Raw genomic sequence first — 12,954 nt, forward strand, 5'->3', positions numbered from 1 at the left:
TTTGTGGCACAAAAGGTTAGGCCACATTTCTCAAAAGAGAATTGAAAGGCTTGTGTCCGATGAGGATTTTGGCACCTGTGTCAAATGCATTAAGGGAAAATGGACAAATATTAGAAAATATGGTTCATATCGAGCTTCAGACATCTTGGAATTGATTCATACTGATATTTGTGTTCCATTTCCTATAGCCTCTTGGAATGGCCAACAGTATTTTATCACTTTCATTGATGATTATTCTCGATATGGTTACTTGTATCTCATTCATGAGAAATCTCAAGCCATTGACGTGTTCAAAAAACTTTAAGGTTGAAGTTGAAAATCAACTCAACAAAAGGATTAAGGCCATTAGATCTGACCGTGGTGGAGAATATTACGGCAGAAATGATGGATCGGGAGAACAACGTCTAGGACCTTTCGCTAAATATTTGGAAGAGTGTGGGATAGTCCCTCAATACACGATGCCAGGATCTCCTAGCATGAATGGTGTTGCCGAGAGACGAAATCGTACACTCAAGGATATGGTAAGAAGCATGATGAGCCAGACCTCTTTACCTGAACCATTATGGGGTGAAGCGCTAAAGTCAGCAGTGCACGTGATTATTTCACGAGGCCATGGAAGAGTGCGATGTTGGAATTCCTCCATTAAAGTGGGCTACAACCGTTGTTTTCTTAACGGTTGCAACCTTTCGTATACCGGCGGTTGCAGGCCCTTGATGGAGGGGCTTGCAACTGCCACCCTTTCGAATCCCATTGGGATTCTTTTTAAGGAGTTTTCGGGTCCCCTTGGTCCACCATCGAGAGGAGTCCCCAAGGTGCCATCGTCCTCGAGGAAGAAGCTCCTCGGTGAAGGATCAAGAAGGACGCTCCACCCTCAAGAAAAAGTCAAAGGAGAATCAAATGGAAGGTACGTTTTTGTTTTTGATCTATCATGCTACGCCCAGCAGGTGGGTGCACATCCTCCTCTGCTCTCTACATCGCCTCATCCACACCCTATTGTGTTCCTTAGACAACGTGCTCTTCCCCACGCGCAATATGCACCTGGTTATTTTATGAGTAAATGATAATTTGCCGACCATATTTGATATTGGAAAATCGACTGACGCCTGAGAATAAGACTGACGTGATCATCGATTGTTGGGAAACACTATATAGCTGAAGGTCCTTTGTCCTGAGCTCACAAGTAACAACGAATCTGCTTAACTGGAGAAGGCTCGAAGGGACTCGAGCGGCAACTCGTTTAGATCCCTTTAATTTCTCCGTTTAACACGCCGTAGTAAAAGAGAGAGCAGTCGATCCTGAGAAACATGGAAGCCCCTTTCTCCTCCTATCCGTGGGAAAACCTTGGATCGTACAAGGTACCTCTCGTGTCTCGTGTCTGTAAAGCAACGTTTTCAAAGCTCTACATGTCTATCCATCTAAGTCTCATTTTTCCTCCCTCGATGAACCTAACGTTCTATTGTCCCGCTCTGCTTTGGCTTGCTCAGTACGTTCTTTACGGACCGCTCTTGGCGAAGGCTCTCAGTACGAGTCCATGGAAGAGCGCATCGCCCAGCTGGTGGGTGCACATCCTCCTCTTATGCGCTCTACGTGGCCTCATGCACACCTTATGGTGTTCGTTTGGCAATATGCTTTTCCTCACGCGCAACCGCCGCATCATAAAGGATGGCGTTGACTTCAAGCAAATCGACAAGGAATGGCACTGGTACGGCTCGTTCTCTCTTTGCATATGTTAATTGAGAAATCTCTGGTTCTATCTCTGCATTTTTTTAACCGACGATTTTTATCTAACTGAGATTGGCGATTTTATAAAACATCGCAGGGACAACTTCATAATCCTGCAAGCATTTATCGGTGCGGGTTCATACTACCTCTTCCCGTCGGCCGACAGCCTTCCTCTGTGGAATGCCAAGGGTCTTCTCTACGCGCTTCTAGTCCACGTGACGGTCTCGGAGACGGTCTTTTATTTCTCCCACCGACTATTTCACACAAAATTCCTATTCAGTCGCTATCACTCCCTCCACCACTCCGTCCCTGTTCCCCAATCTCTGACAGGTAAATAATACTCTACTACAATTGTTATTTTCACCATTTATTTATTCATTTTATACTTTTACTATCTGCTTGGTTCTCTCTTCATCTCTCTTTTTAATGGTCTCCATCCCATGTTGCAGCTGGACTGGCGACCCCAATGGAGCATCTTGTGCTGAGCGGAGTCATGGGAATGCCCCTTTTGTGTAGCTTCTTGTTGGGCCATGGCTCCATTGCCCTAGTTTACGGGTACGTCCTGGGCTTCGACTTTCTTCGATCCATGCTTCACAGCAACGTGGAGGTCCTCCCCAGCTGGCTGTTTCAGCTCTTCCCCTTCCTAAGATACCTTATCGCGACCCCTACGTAAGCGTTCTCATTAACTCCCCAACCGAGTTTTATTTTGATGATGATATTGATGATTCTGACGACGATAACACATGGGTTCAGGTACCATACGCTTCATCACAAGGAGCATGACAGTAACTTTTGCCTTTTCATGCCGATATTCGACTTGCTGGGTAGCACCCTCTACCCAAAGTCCTGGGAACAACATGAGAGGATCTTCAAAGGTACTCGATATTTAATCGGTTATTAATTCGATCATTTTTGTGATGAAACGTACAAAAGTCTCAAACAATAGAATCCCCGTTGTGACCACAGTAAAGAACGAGGATGCGCCCGGATTCGTGTTTCTGCTGCACGCTGTGGACGTGATTTCGTCGATGCACTGCCCATTCTACTTCCGGAGCTACGCCTCCCATGCATATGTCACGAACCTGCTACTGCTTCCCCTCTGGCCCATCGCCTTTGCCATCATGATCTGCATGTTGGCCTTTTCCAAGACTTTCCTTTGCTCCTTCTACAAACTTCGCGGCCAGCTACACCAGATCTGGGTTGTTCCGCGCTTCGGCTTCCAGGTACAGTCGCACATAACCGGGTCTACTTCTAGCCCATCAGTGACTTAAAATCTTTTTTATAAAAAAAAACTTGGTGGAGATATTTCAGAAATATCTGTATTTTTTTTTTATTTCAATGTCCCTAGTTGAGTAATATTCTTCTCCAGTACTTCCTTCCGTGGGCCAAAGATGGGATCGACGCACAAATTGAGCAGGCTATTTTAAGGGCAGATCGGCTGGGAGTGAAGGTCCTAAGCCTTGCCGCATTGAATAAGGTAGATTCTATCTCTCATTTTGGATATATCGATAATCCAATTTTTTCTATTCACGGTTAAGTGGGATATAAGGCGTGAGGGCTGATAAGATATTGACAACTGTGCAGAATGAGTCTTTGAACGGTGGAGGGACTCTCTACGTGAAGAAGTACCCGGAGCTGCGAGTGAGAGTTGTGCATGGTAACACACTTACCGCCGCCGTCATCATCAACGAGATACCGAATGATATTACCGAAGTCTTCCTTACTGGCGCCACCTCCAAACTTGGCCGCGCCATTGCACTCTACCTCTGCCGCCGGAGAATCCGCGTCTTGGTAAACATTCTCTCTTTCTATCTCTCTCACCCTGTGGACATAGTGTAAAGATTACCTACATCCTTTTTGCCCCTTCAATCTTTCTTTATCCATGGGCATAACACGAATGCTTTTTGGACTTTCAGATGTTGACGTCCTCGGCGGAAAGGTTCGAGAGAATCCAGAAGGAAGCACCGTCGGAGTTGAAACATTATTTGGTGCGAGTCGCCAAGTATCAGGCAGCGCAAAACTGCAAGGTAGTTCGACATGCTCTTTAAATCCTCATAAATAAATGTCTTCTCTATTTATGCAAGAAGAGACCCTAATTCTTGTCCGGGTTGGGGCAGACATGGATCCTGGGCAAGTGGCTAAGCTACGAGGACCAACAATGGGCGCCGGCTGGTACCCACTTCCACTAGTTTGTGGTGTCTCCTGTTTTTGAGTTCCGCAAGGATTGCACCTACGGCAAGCTCGCTGCCGTGAGGCTCCCCAAAGACGTCCAGGGTCTGGGCATGTGTGAGGTAATTTTCCGGTCACTAAGATTTGGGAGAACAGACAAATCCTTGGACGGCGAAAAAGTGACAAACTTGTGTACATATTTTGTTGCAGTACAAACTGGATAGAGGAGTCATTCACGCTTGCCATGCCGGAGGTGTGGTTCACTTTATTGAGGGATGGACACACCACGAAGTTGGTGCCATCGACGTTGACCAGATTGATGTTGTTTGGAAAGCGGCGCTGAGGCATGGACTTCGACCTTCATAGAAATTTAGCATCAAGTACTGGGGAGGAGGCTCGCTGGTCTCCGTTGAGAAGAATATTGTTTCGATTTCTTTAAACCCCAACCAATGTATTTAAATATAGAACATACCAAACCCTTCATTAGCTTTTTATTGATCTTGATCTGCATTTGTATCTGTAGTATTGCATCATCTGCGATCCAATGAATGCTTTTCCTTTTTGCAACTATTGTGGGAGGCGCTTCTGTCTCTTTCAACTCCACTGACATGCGTTTCTGTCTCTTTTGACTGTTCGTCATCTCACGCAATTGTTTTATGTTCTTAATAACGTCCACGGAGTTGATGCTTATAGGGTTAATGTTGTGCACTGTGTTTACAAAGGACAAAAGGTGCATCATAAAATAAATCGACGGGCCTCTAACACCGAATTAAAGAACTTTAAGGGAGTTAAATGCGTGGAGAGTGAGACAATTGAAAAGCACAATAAAATTTCCGTCAAATGTTGTCTCACCGAAATATATCAGTACACACCCTCTTATATTGAACTTCTCACAGAAAACTTTCTTGAAGAATGACGATTAAAAATAATGTTTAATCCATGTAGTCTCCCGTCCATTCCCTAATGTATGCCTTTGAAGCCATTTGCGTAGCAAGAGTGCCACCTGGACCAACTGCACCACTAGCTCCTTTAACATCACTTGGGCCATATTGTTATTTTTGAAGAGTCAACGAGAGTGTTTGGTATGGTTCTGAGACCACCCAAACAGAATGAGAGGCAGAGAGATCAAAGAATGAACGAACAATAGAAAAACTCGTCAGTGAACTTTCCGGCGTTCCCTCATACAGTTCATCAAACAGTTAAGGGTACATATAAGCCCAAATTTCTTTTACAAAGAAAACAAAATAGTCGTCGCTACAACGTGGTCCCATCAGAGTGAACATAACTCTATCTGTCAGCCGGTTTACAACCCTTCACCTTGATCGAACGACCCATGCTATTCCTGAAAAAACCAACTAAAAAACAAAGTCGTTAAGTTCGGTATTTGAGGTGGTCTTTCCGCTGATTGATCTGCCTATCATCAGGATCAAAACCGCCTTCACATATATTGTGCAGGGACGCTGACGGGATGGTTTTTTTGTCCGGGGTTCGTCCCCTCCAAGGGTTTGTACGAAAAGCAGGATGAAAATTCTGTCAAGGAACCTCGCCCACGCGTCCAGTCCAACGATGACGCAACAGCTACTGACGTCACCGAAGCTTAGAGAAGCCTCTCCTCAACCAAATCTGCAACAGTCGATGAAGATATTTATCCCAGCTCACACGCCGCCAAGGAGGCGCCCTCGCGGAGTTCCAAGGCAAGGATAATGATTGTATAGTCCCTCATTACTTCGTCATTAACATGGCAACCGCCTTGAGATATCCTTGACCCTCTATAAGAAGGCAGACACTGTATCTCAACGAACAAGGAACTTGCAGTCCACTTGCAGTGCTCTTGCAGCATCTGGAGAACAAATTGACCAATGAACTATGGTTCGTGCACTTCTCCGAGGGTTAGGTACGCAGTACGCACCTGTTATCACCACCGTCCGAGCAGCAGCAGAGCCTATGTTATTAGGTATAGTCATCTCGCATCTTCGAGACCATGAAGCAATGCTCGCAAGACATCAACCCGCCAAGGAGTCAACCAATTTTCCACCAACCGTCAATCTCACGCACTCGAACTCAGAAAACCCTGGTCAAGGCAAAGGTAAACACGAAAACTCAAATCGTAACTGTGTTAGGGGTAACGGACGTGGAGCAGGACGTACAAACGGAAACACAAGATTCGCCCCAAAGTGCCAAATCTGTTCCACAACAAGTCATCGAGCATTGGAATGCTACGACCGATTCAATCGCTCGTACGTTCCACAAGACCTGCGAGCAAATCAAGTCGCCCCCCCAGATACGCAGGGAAACTACGCAAAGCGTCCGCCACACTACGAGTCCCACTTTCGTCCGCCACCGCAAGCCTATAGCACCTCGTCGTCAATCGCACCGTCGTCGCACTGGTACCTGGATAGCGGAGCTACGCACCATGTTGTAGCAGACCCGAACATGCTCATAGATCCACAGGTCTACTGCAGACAAGATAAAATCTACATTGGCGATGGATCAGGTTTGAAAATCCATCACTCAGGTCACACTACTATACCCGCACTTGATCGTAGCTTAACTCTCAAACATGTCCTGCACATTCCTAATATCACTCGCAATCTTCTTTCCGTACGCCAATTTGCCGAAGATAATCATGTGTTTTTCGAGTTTCACCCCGCGTATTGTCTTGTTAAAGACAGTTATACCGGACAGGTTCTACTCAAGGGTCGCACTGAAGATGGAATGTATCATCTCTCACCGAGTATTTTGCCGAAAGCTCTCGTCGGGGAACGCAGCTCCCACGGCACGTGGCATCATCGTTTTGGCCACCCCTCTCTCCGCATTCTCCAACAAACAATTCCACAGTTTGGTTTACCCTTTACCCATCTACCTAAACACTATGTCAGCCTGGCATGCGCCATCTCCAAGAGCCACAGGCTCCCCTATCTTTCTTCCCAAACTTGCTTCGTTAAACCTTTACAACTTTTTCATTCGGATTTATGGGGTCCCGCACCCGTTATATCGCATTTGCATTGTGCTTATTATGTAATCTTCATCGATAACTATAGTCAATACACTTGGTTTTTTCCGTTAAAATGCAAAAGTGATGTTTTCTTGACCTTTGTCAATTTTCAATCATTGGTTGAACGTCAATTTTCTTCGAAAATCATCGCATTCCAATCGGACTGGGGTGGCGAGTTTCAAGCTCTCCATTCCCACCTCAAACAGCATGGTATCCACCATCGTATCTCCTGCCCACACACCCCCCAACAAAACGAGACGGCGGAACAGAAGCATAGACACATCATCGAGACAGCCCTTACGCTGCTGAACCATGCCTCACTGCCTCCGCAGTTTTGGGATGAAGCTGCGGCAACCGCATCATACCTGATCAACCGGCTACCATCCCCGCTCCTCGCATATAAGTCTCCCTTTGAAATACTCCACAAGGAAAAACCTCAATATCATCTCCTAAAAACATTCGGCTGTCTTTGTTTTCCTCACTTACGTTTCTATGCAGACAATAAACTGTCACCATGGTCCGAGCGCTGCATCTTCTTGGGCTACAGCGCCAACCATCTGGGCTATCGATGCCTTTCTCTCCACTCTGGTAAAATCTACATCTCTCGTGACATCCGTTTTGATGAACATACCTTTCTGGGTCTTCCTCGTTCACCTGCCCCTACCCCTTTGTCATCACGTCGCCCACTCAGGTCCTCTTCCTATACCTCCTCCATCAGCTCCACTAACCTCACATCCTTCTCCACGGCCTGCCCGCGGCAATTCACCATCTCCGCCACCTACTCAACCTTCGCCTCCCGCCCTCTCTCCGGCCTCATCCGCTACCTCCAGCGATACTTGCGAACATGGACCTCATCGGTTTCTACGCGAAATCTACGACACTAACCAACCTCTAACTGGACCCACTGTCTCAACCTCCTCTCCTCAATGCCACACTCTTCATACCTCCACCTCCAAACCTACTTCGCATCTCGCCGCCGCCTCTCATCCCGCCTGGCGCCAAGCTATGCTATCTGAATACCACGCTCTAATTCACAACAATACCTGGACTCTCGTCCCCCCACCTCCCACAGCCCATGTTCTAGGATGTAAATGGATCTACCGCCTCATGCATCACCCCGACGGATCTATTGACCGTTATAAGGCACGGCTCGTCGCTCAGGGGTTTCGTCAAACCATCGGGGTTGATTTCGCTGAATCCTAGCAACGACTGTGTCTTGCGGCTGGTGCATCCACCAGCTGGATGTCTCCAACACATTTCTCCATGGAGACCTTCACCAAACTGTTTACATGCGTCAACCCCTCGGTTTTTCTCACCCTCGCTTTCCCTCACACGTTTGCCTTCTTCGTAAATCCATATACGGCCTTAAACAAGCTCCTCGAGCATGGTTTTCCAAACTGTCCAATTTTCTTCTTCGCATTGGGTTTTCTGGTTCTCGCACAGACTCTTCTTTGTTTTTTAAAATCACCTCTTTCTCTCGTATTTATCGCTCAATTTACGTTGATGACTTTTTGGTCCTGGGTTTGGATAGCAAGGGGGTGACTTCTCTTCTTCAATCCCTTCACACCGCTTTTGCCATCCGCGACCTCGATCCCGCTCGAACATTTCTTGGTATCCAACTCATTCCTCACCCCCTAGGCCTTGCACTTTCTGAGTCACACTATTTATCTAACATTCTTCGCCGGGCTAACATGAGCCAGTGCAATGCCACGGTTACCCCTGCTCCCGTCTCCTTAAGTAAGTCTACCAAAGGCACCTGTGACGCTGCTCTTTATCGTCAAATCGTGGGGGCCCTTCAGTATCTTACGCTCACGCGTCCGGATATCTGCTACGTAGTCAAGAAAGCATGCCAACATATGCACCAACCACGACCTGAACATTGGAAATCGGTTAAACACCTTCTTCGCTATCTCCGAGGCACCTCTAATCTTGGGTTACTATACTATAAAAATTCTAACCACTCCTTAAGCATGTTTAGTGATGCGGATTGGGCAGGCGACCTCGACGATCGATGATCCACCAACAGTTACCTCATCTACTTGGGGTCTAACCTGGTGTCATGGAGCTCTAAGAAACAACCTACCGTCTCCAAATCCAACACCAAAGCCAAGTATAAGTCCATGGCTAACGTCATCCCCGAATTTCTTTGGATCAATTCACTTTTGTAGGAACTACAGCTCCCAGTCACTGGGACTCCAACGCTCTGGTGTGACAATCTCGGGGCCACATACCTCGCACGAAATCCCGTCAGTTCCGGTCCACTTGTAGTGATCTTGCAGCATCTGGATAACAAATTGACCAACGAACTATGGTTCGTGCACTTCTCCGAGGGTTAGGTATGCAGTACGCACCTGTTATCACCACCGTCCGAGCAGCAGTAGAGCCTATGTCATTATGCACAGTCATCTCGCATCTTTGAGACCATGAAGCAATGCTCGCAAGACATCAACCTTGAAGCAACGATGACGCACGATAATGAGGGACGATACCATTATCCTTGCCTTGGAACTCCGCGAGGGCGCCTCCTTGGCGGCGTGTGAGCTGGGAGAAATATCTTCCTCGACTATTGCAGATTTGGTCGAGGAGAGGCTTCTCAAAGCTTCGGTGACGTCAGTAGCTATTGCGTCATTGTTCGACTGGACACGTGGGCGAGATTCCTTGACAAATCCATCCCAGGGATGACCGGACAGGATGGTTTTCATCCCCTGGGATGAAAAAACCGTCTGTCCGGAGGTCTCGGATGAAAGCAGCCGAATCTGGACAAAACAATGCCGGATTCACATCCGAGTGTTGAGATGTAGCCTCACGGCCTCACTAGCCACACAATCTCCAGCGATGAGGACGGGCGCGGCAAAAGTTGGGGAAGCGTATGCCGATGAAGAGGATGAGAGAGGTGGCACCGGAAGAGAAGGAAGTATAGCATCAGTAGGGGAAGCAAGGTGGCACCGAAGAGGGAAGAAAGTAGGAGCTAGGAGAGGTGGCGCCGTATGCCGACGACAAGGAGGGGAAGGGGCAGATAACCACTTAGCCACTGAACGGGAGAGATTTCTTCTTTCTATTGGTAGGTTGAGTCCTAAACGACTCAAAAAACAACATACCTTTAATTAACATAAAAAACTAAAACTCCTTTTTTACGCCCGGGATAAAGGATGGGAAAGTTTTTTTCACGGACGGGACAAAATATTGTCTCGGGAGGACTGGACGGGATGGTTTTCGTATTGTCGGATGAAAAATTGGTCCCGTCCTTTGTCCCTGCATTGCGTCGAAGCTTCATACAGGATGAAATTCATCCCATCCCATCCATCATCCACGTCCGGATGATCCGTAACTATAATCACATATTACCTTATCGCGTACCCCTAACGCCATCATCTGGGCCATACTACCCCATTACTGTCGAAACTTGCCCAAGCACCACTACCAGTATCATTAGTAATACATATCCTACCTGTATGAACTGTATCATAATCAATAGGGTTCTACACTTAGGACTGGGTACCGGTCGGGCAAGACCAAACTACGAATTCGGGTTCTCTATTCGGGCTGTATCCGGTCTAATGGTAAAACTTGGACGGAACCAGAAATTATTCAAAACGGATAATTTTTACTTTTTAACCTTTTAGTGGAAGTCAACTTTGTTTTTGATTTGTCATCCCCCTCGCCTTTCCCCCCAGTAAACCCTCTCACTCCTCATTCAGTTCCTTTGAAAAATGTGTTCTTACAAATAGACAAATGAGTAGTGGTATATTGCTTTTATGGTGAAAGTCAGACATAAATATTGTAATCTAAGGATGCAGCATAGAATAATAGTTTAATTTATTTTCCAAGATGGAATTAATAGATTATTTTTGGATTTTTTTATTCCTTCTATGAGTAATTCAAGTTTTTTTAAAACTTTTATATTTGACTTTGACATCGACTAGTCTAGAAGACTTGATCAAGACTAGCAGGACTAGTCCACACTAGACCAAACATTATGTAAACTTTAAATCTTTGATAAAGATTAAGACCGAACGTGGACCATTCAACCCTAATTACCAGCACCACCAACACTCTCCTAGCAGACTCAACATTTTTTAGACACAAAAATTCAAAATCATGAATTTGGAAGCAGATTTCCATTTGGATGACTTAATAAAATATGGCTCAAGGATGACTTTCAAGATACAACAACCTAGAGAATTGGGGGAATTAGATCTAACGGCCGAGAAATTTAGGCCACCTCTATTTAAACATCTCTTTCCCTTTCTATAGAGCATCCTAGGACTCAACTTAAGTACATTGTTGGTGGCAATAGGGCATCAGTTTTATTGGTTCCATTCTCTCTTAAGGCTCTTCACGAGATAGTAGTCATCCCAATCTACTGAGCTAGAATAAAAAGAAAGAAAACCAGTTTCTGGTTTTGTGAATCACTTTTTCTTCACTTGTTTCACTTGTATTTTTGCTATTGTATTATTTTCATAGATAGCATAGATCTCATATTTTCAATCCATCAAACCACACTAAATAAATACCTCTTGTGGCAAAGCGTATAACCTTGTGGCACCCCAACTCCAGCCCAATCAAATGTTCATCACTCACGGTCATCCCCAATGGCACCCGCTTAGTGTGCAGCTGGCCACGACCAGCTCCATACATGTGCATGTCAAGGTGAAACTTATTGTTTTAACTTGATTTTTTATCAGACTGTCAATTTGCGCTTAGTATGGAAATTATTATAGCTTTAAAGTGAAATTTTAATCCTCATGTATTATTCATCTGTATGATATCTCTATGTGCATTGAATAGCTAGTTGAGAAGACTAAATTGTGTTAATTTAGTCGGGAATTGTAGGTTCCTATAATTAGATATTTATCACTTTGCATTAATAGGTTGAAGAGATGCTAAATGCTCTGCTTCATAGAAGTGATTACTTCAAACAACTACATTTGAGAAGTTGTCACTAGACTTGAGTTATGTTTTTATTACTAATGTTGAGTTACATGATTTGAACATAAAATAAGTTAAAGGTAACTTTCTAAGTTTCTAATTCAATTCTTGAAGCTATGGCTCACACCAATAGAGATTGTTCTCCAAGACAAAAAAAAATTTCATCCTTTTTTTTGACATGATGTATATTAAATACAAATCACTTGGATGCTTTCATTCGGAATGATTTTTTCTTATGTATTTCCATGAAAGTATATGGTTTTCATTGTATCAGCCTCCTTGAATGTATCTAATCTTATGCCACAATCGAAGGATTCTATACTGACCATTCAGACATCTTTGAATACCTTTTGTTCAATGTAAGCTAAGACTGTTCAAACCCCATGATTAGGATCATTTTGGTCATAATCTAACAATCCACGTGATGGGGTTTGGTGTCTCATCTGTTAGGACAACTTAAACAAGTGTGCTATGAATCAAAAGCATTGAATTGATTTAAAATAGGCTCATGCAGACTTTTTCTAGCCTACCAGGGGAGATTTTATCAGGAGTTTTCAAGGACACCTAATTCACTATTCAACCATATCCATGATCTATACATTCATTCCCCACTCTATAAAAACACCTATATAGGAAATACGCTTACATTATAAAGTGAGTGGACTAGGTAATTTATGATCCATACATATTTGCATTAAAAAAAACCAAGAAGTTCAGGAAATCATCTTAAAGTAGAAAAACACATGATTAGGGTGGTAGATATGGATCCACAGTAAAAGCTTTAAGTATCCACGCTCATAGATTTTTTTAATAAACTTTTTTTAAATCACACCATCCTTGGAGTATAAATGACCGATGGTGTTTCCATACTAGGACAAGATGAAGCTATAGCAACAAGTCATTGTTTAAAGACAATGACAAGATGAAAACTCGAAGGCAGGTGGGATAAAACTTCACTCTTTCTTGCTCTCACTCTCCCTCTATCTCTCTCTTTTTCTATCTCTCCTTGTTACTCGCTCTCTTTCTGTCTCTCTGTCTCTGTCTCTGTCTCTCTCTCATGTCACTGCTCCTTCAGGGGAGGATTCTCTTTTTGGTGTTCCCTTTCTTGAGGGGTTCTCTCCAATTAAACTTCTACGGAT

General features: G+C 44.7%; 1 pseudogene; it reads left to right on the forward strand.

The window, feature by feature from the left end:
• Positions 1-1,304: 1,304 nt before the first annotated feature.
• On the forward strand, positions 1,305-4,471 carry LOC144710366 (very-long-chain aldehyde decarbonylase GL1-1-like; annotated as a pseudogene).
• The last annotated feature ends 8,483 nt before the right edge of the window (positions 4,472-12,954 follow it).

Source organism: Wolffia australiana, chromosome 12 (assembly GCF_029677425.1).
Source record: "Wolffia australiana isolate 7733 chromosome 12, ASM2967742v1".
Classification (NCBI taxonomy): Eukaryota; Viridiplantae; Streptophyta; class Magnoliopsida; order Alismatales; family Araceae; genus Wolffia; species Wolffia australiana.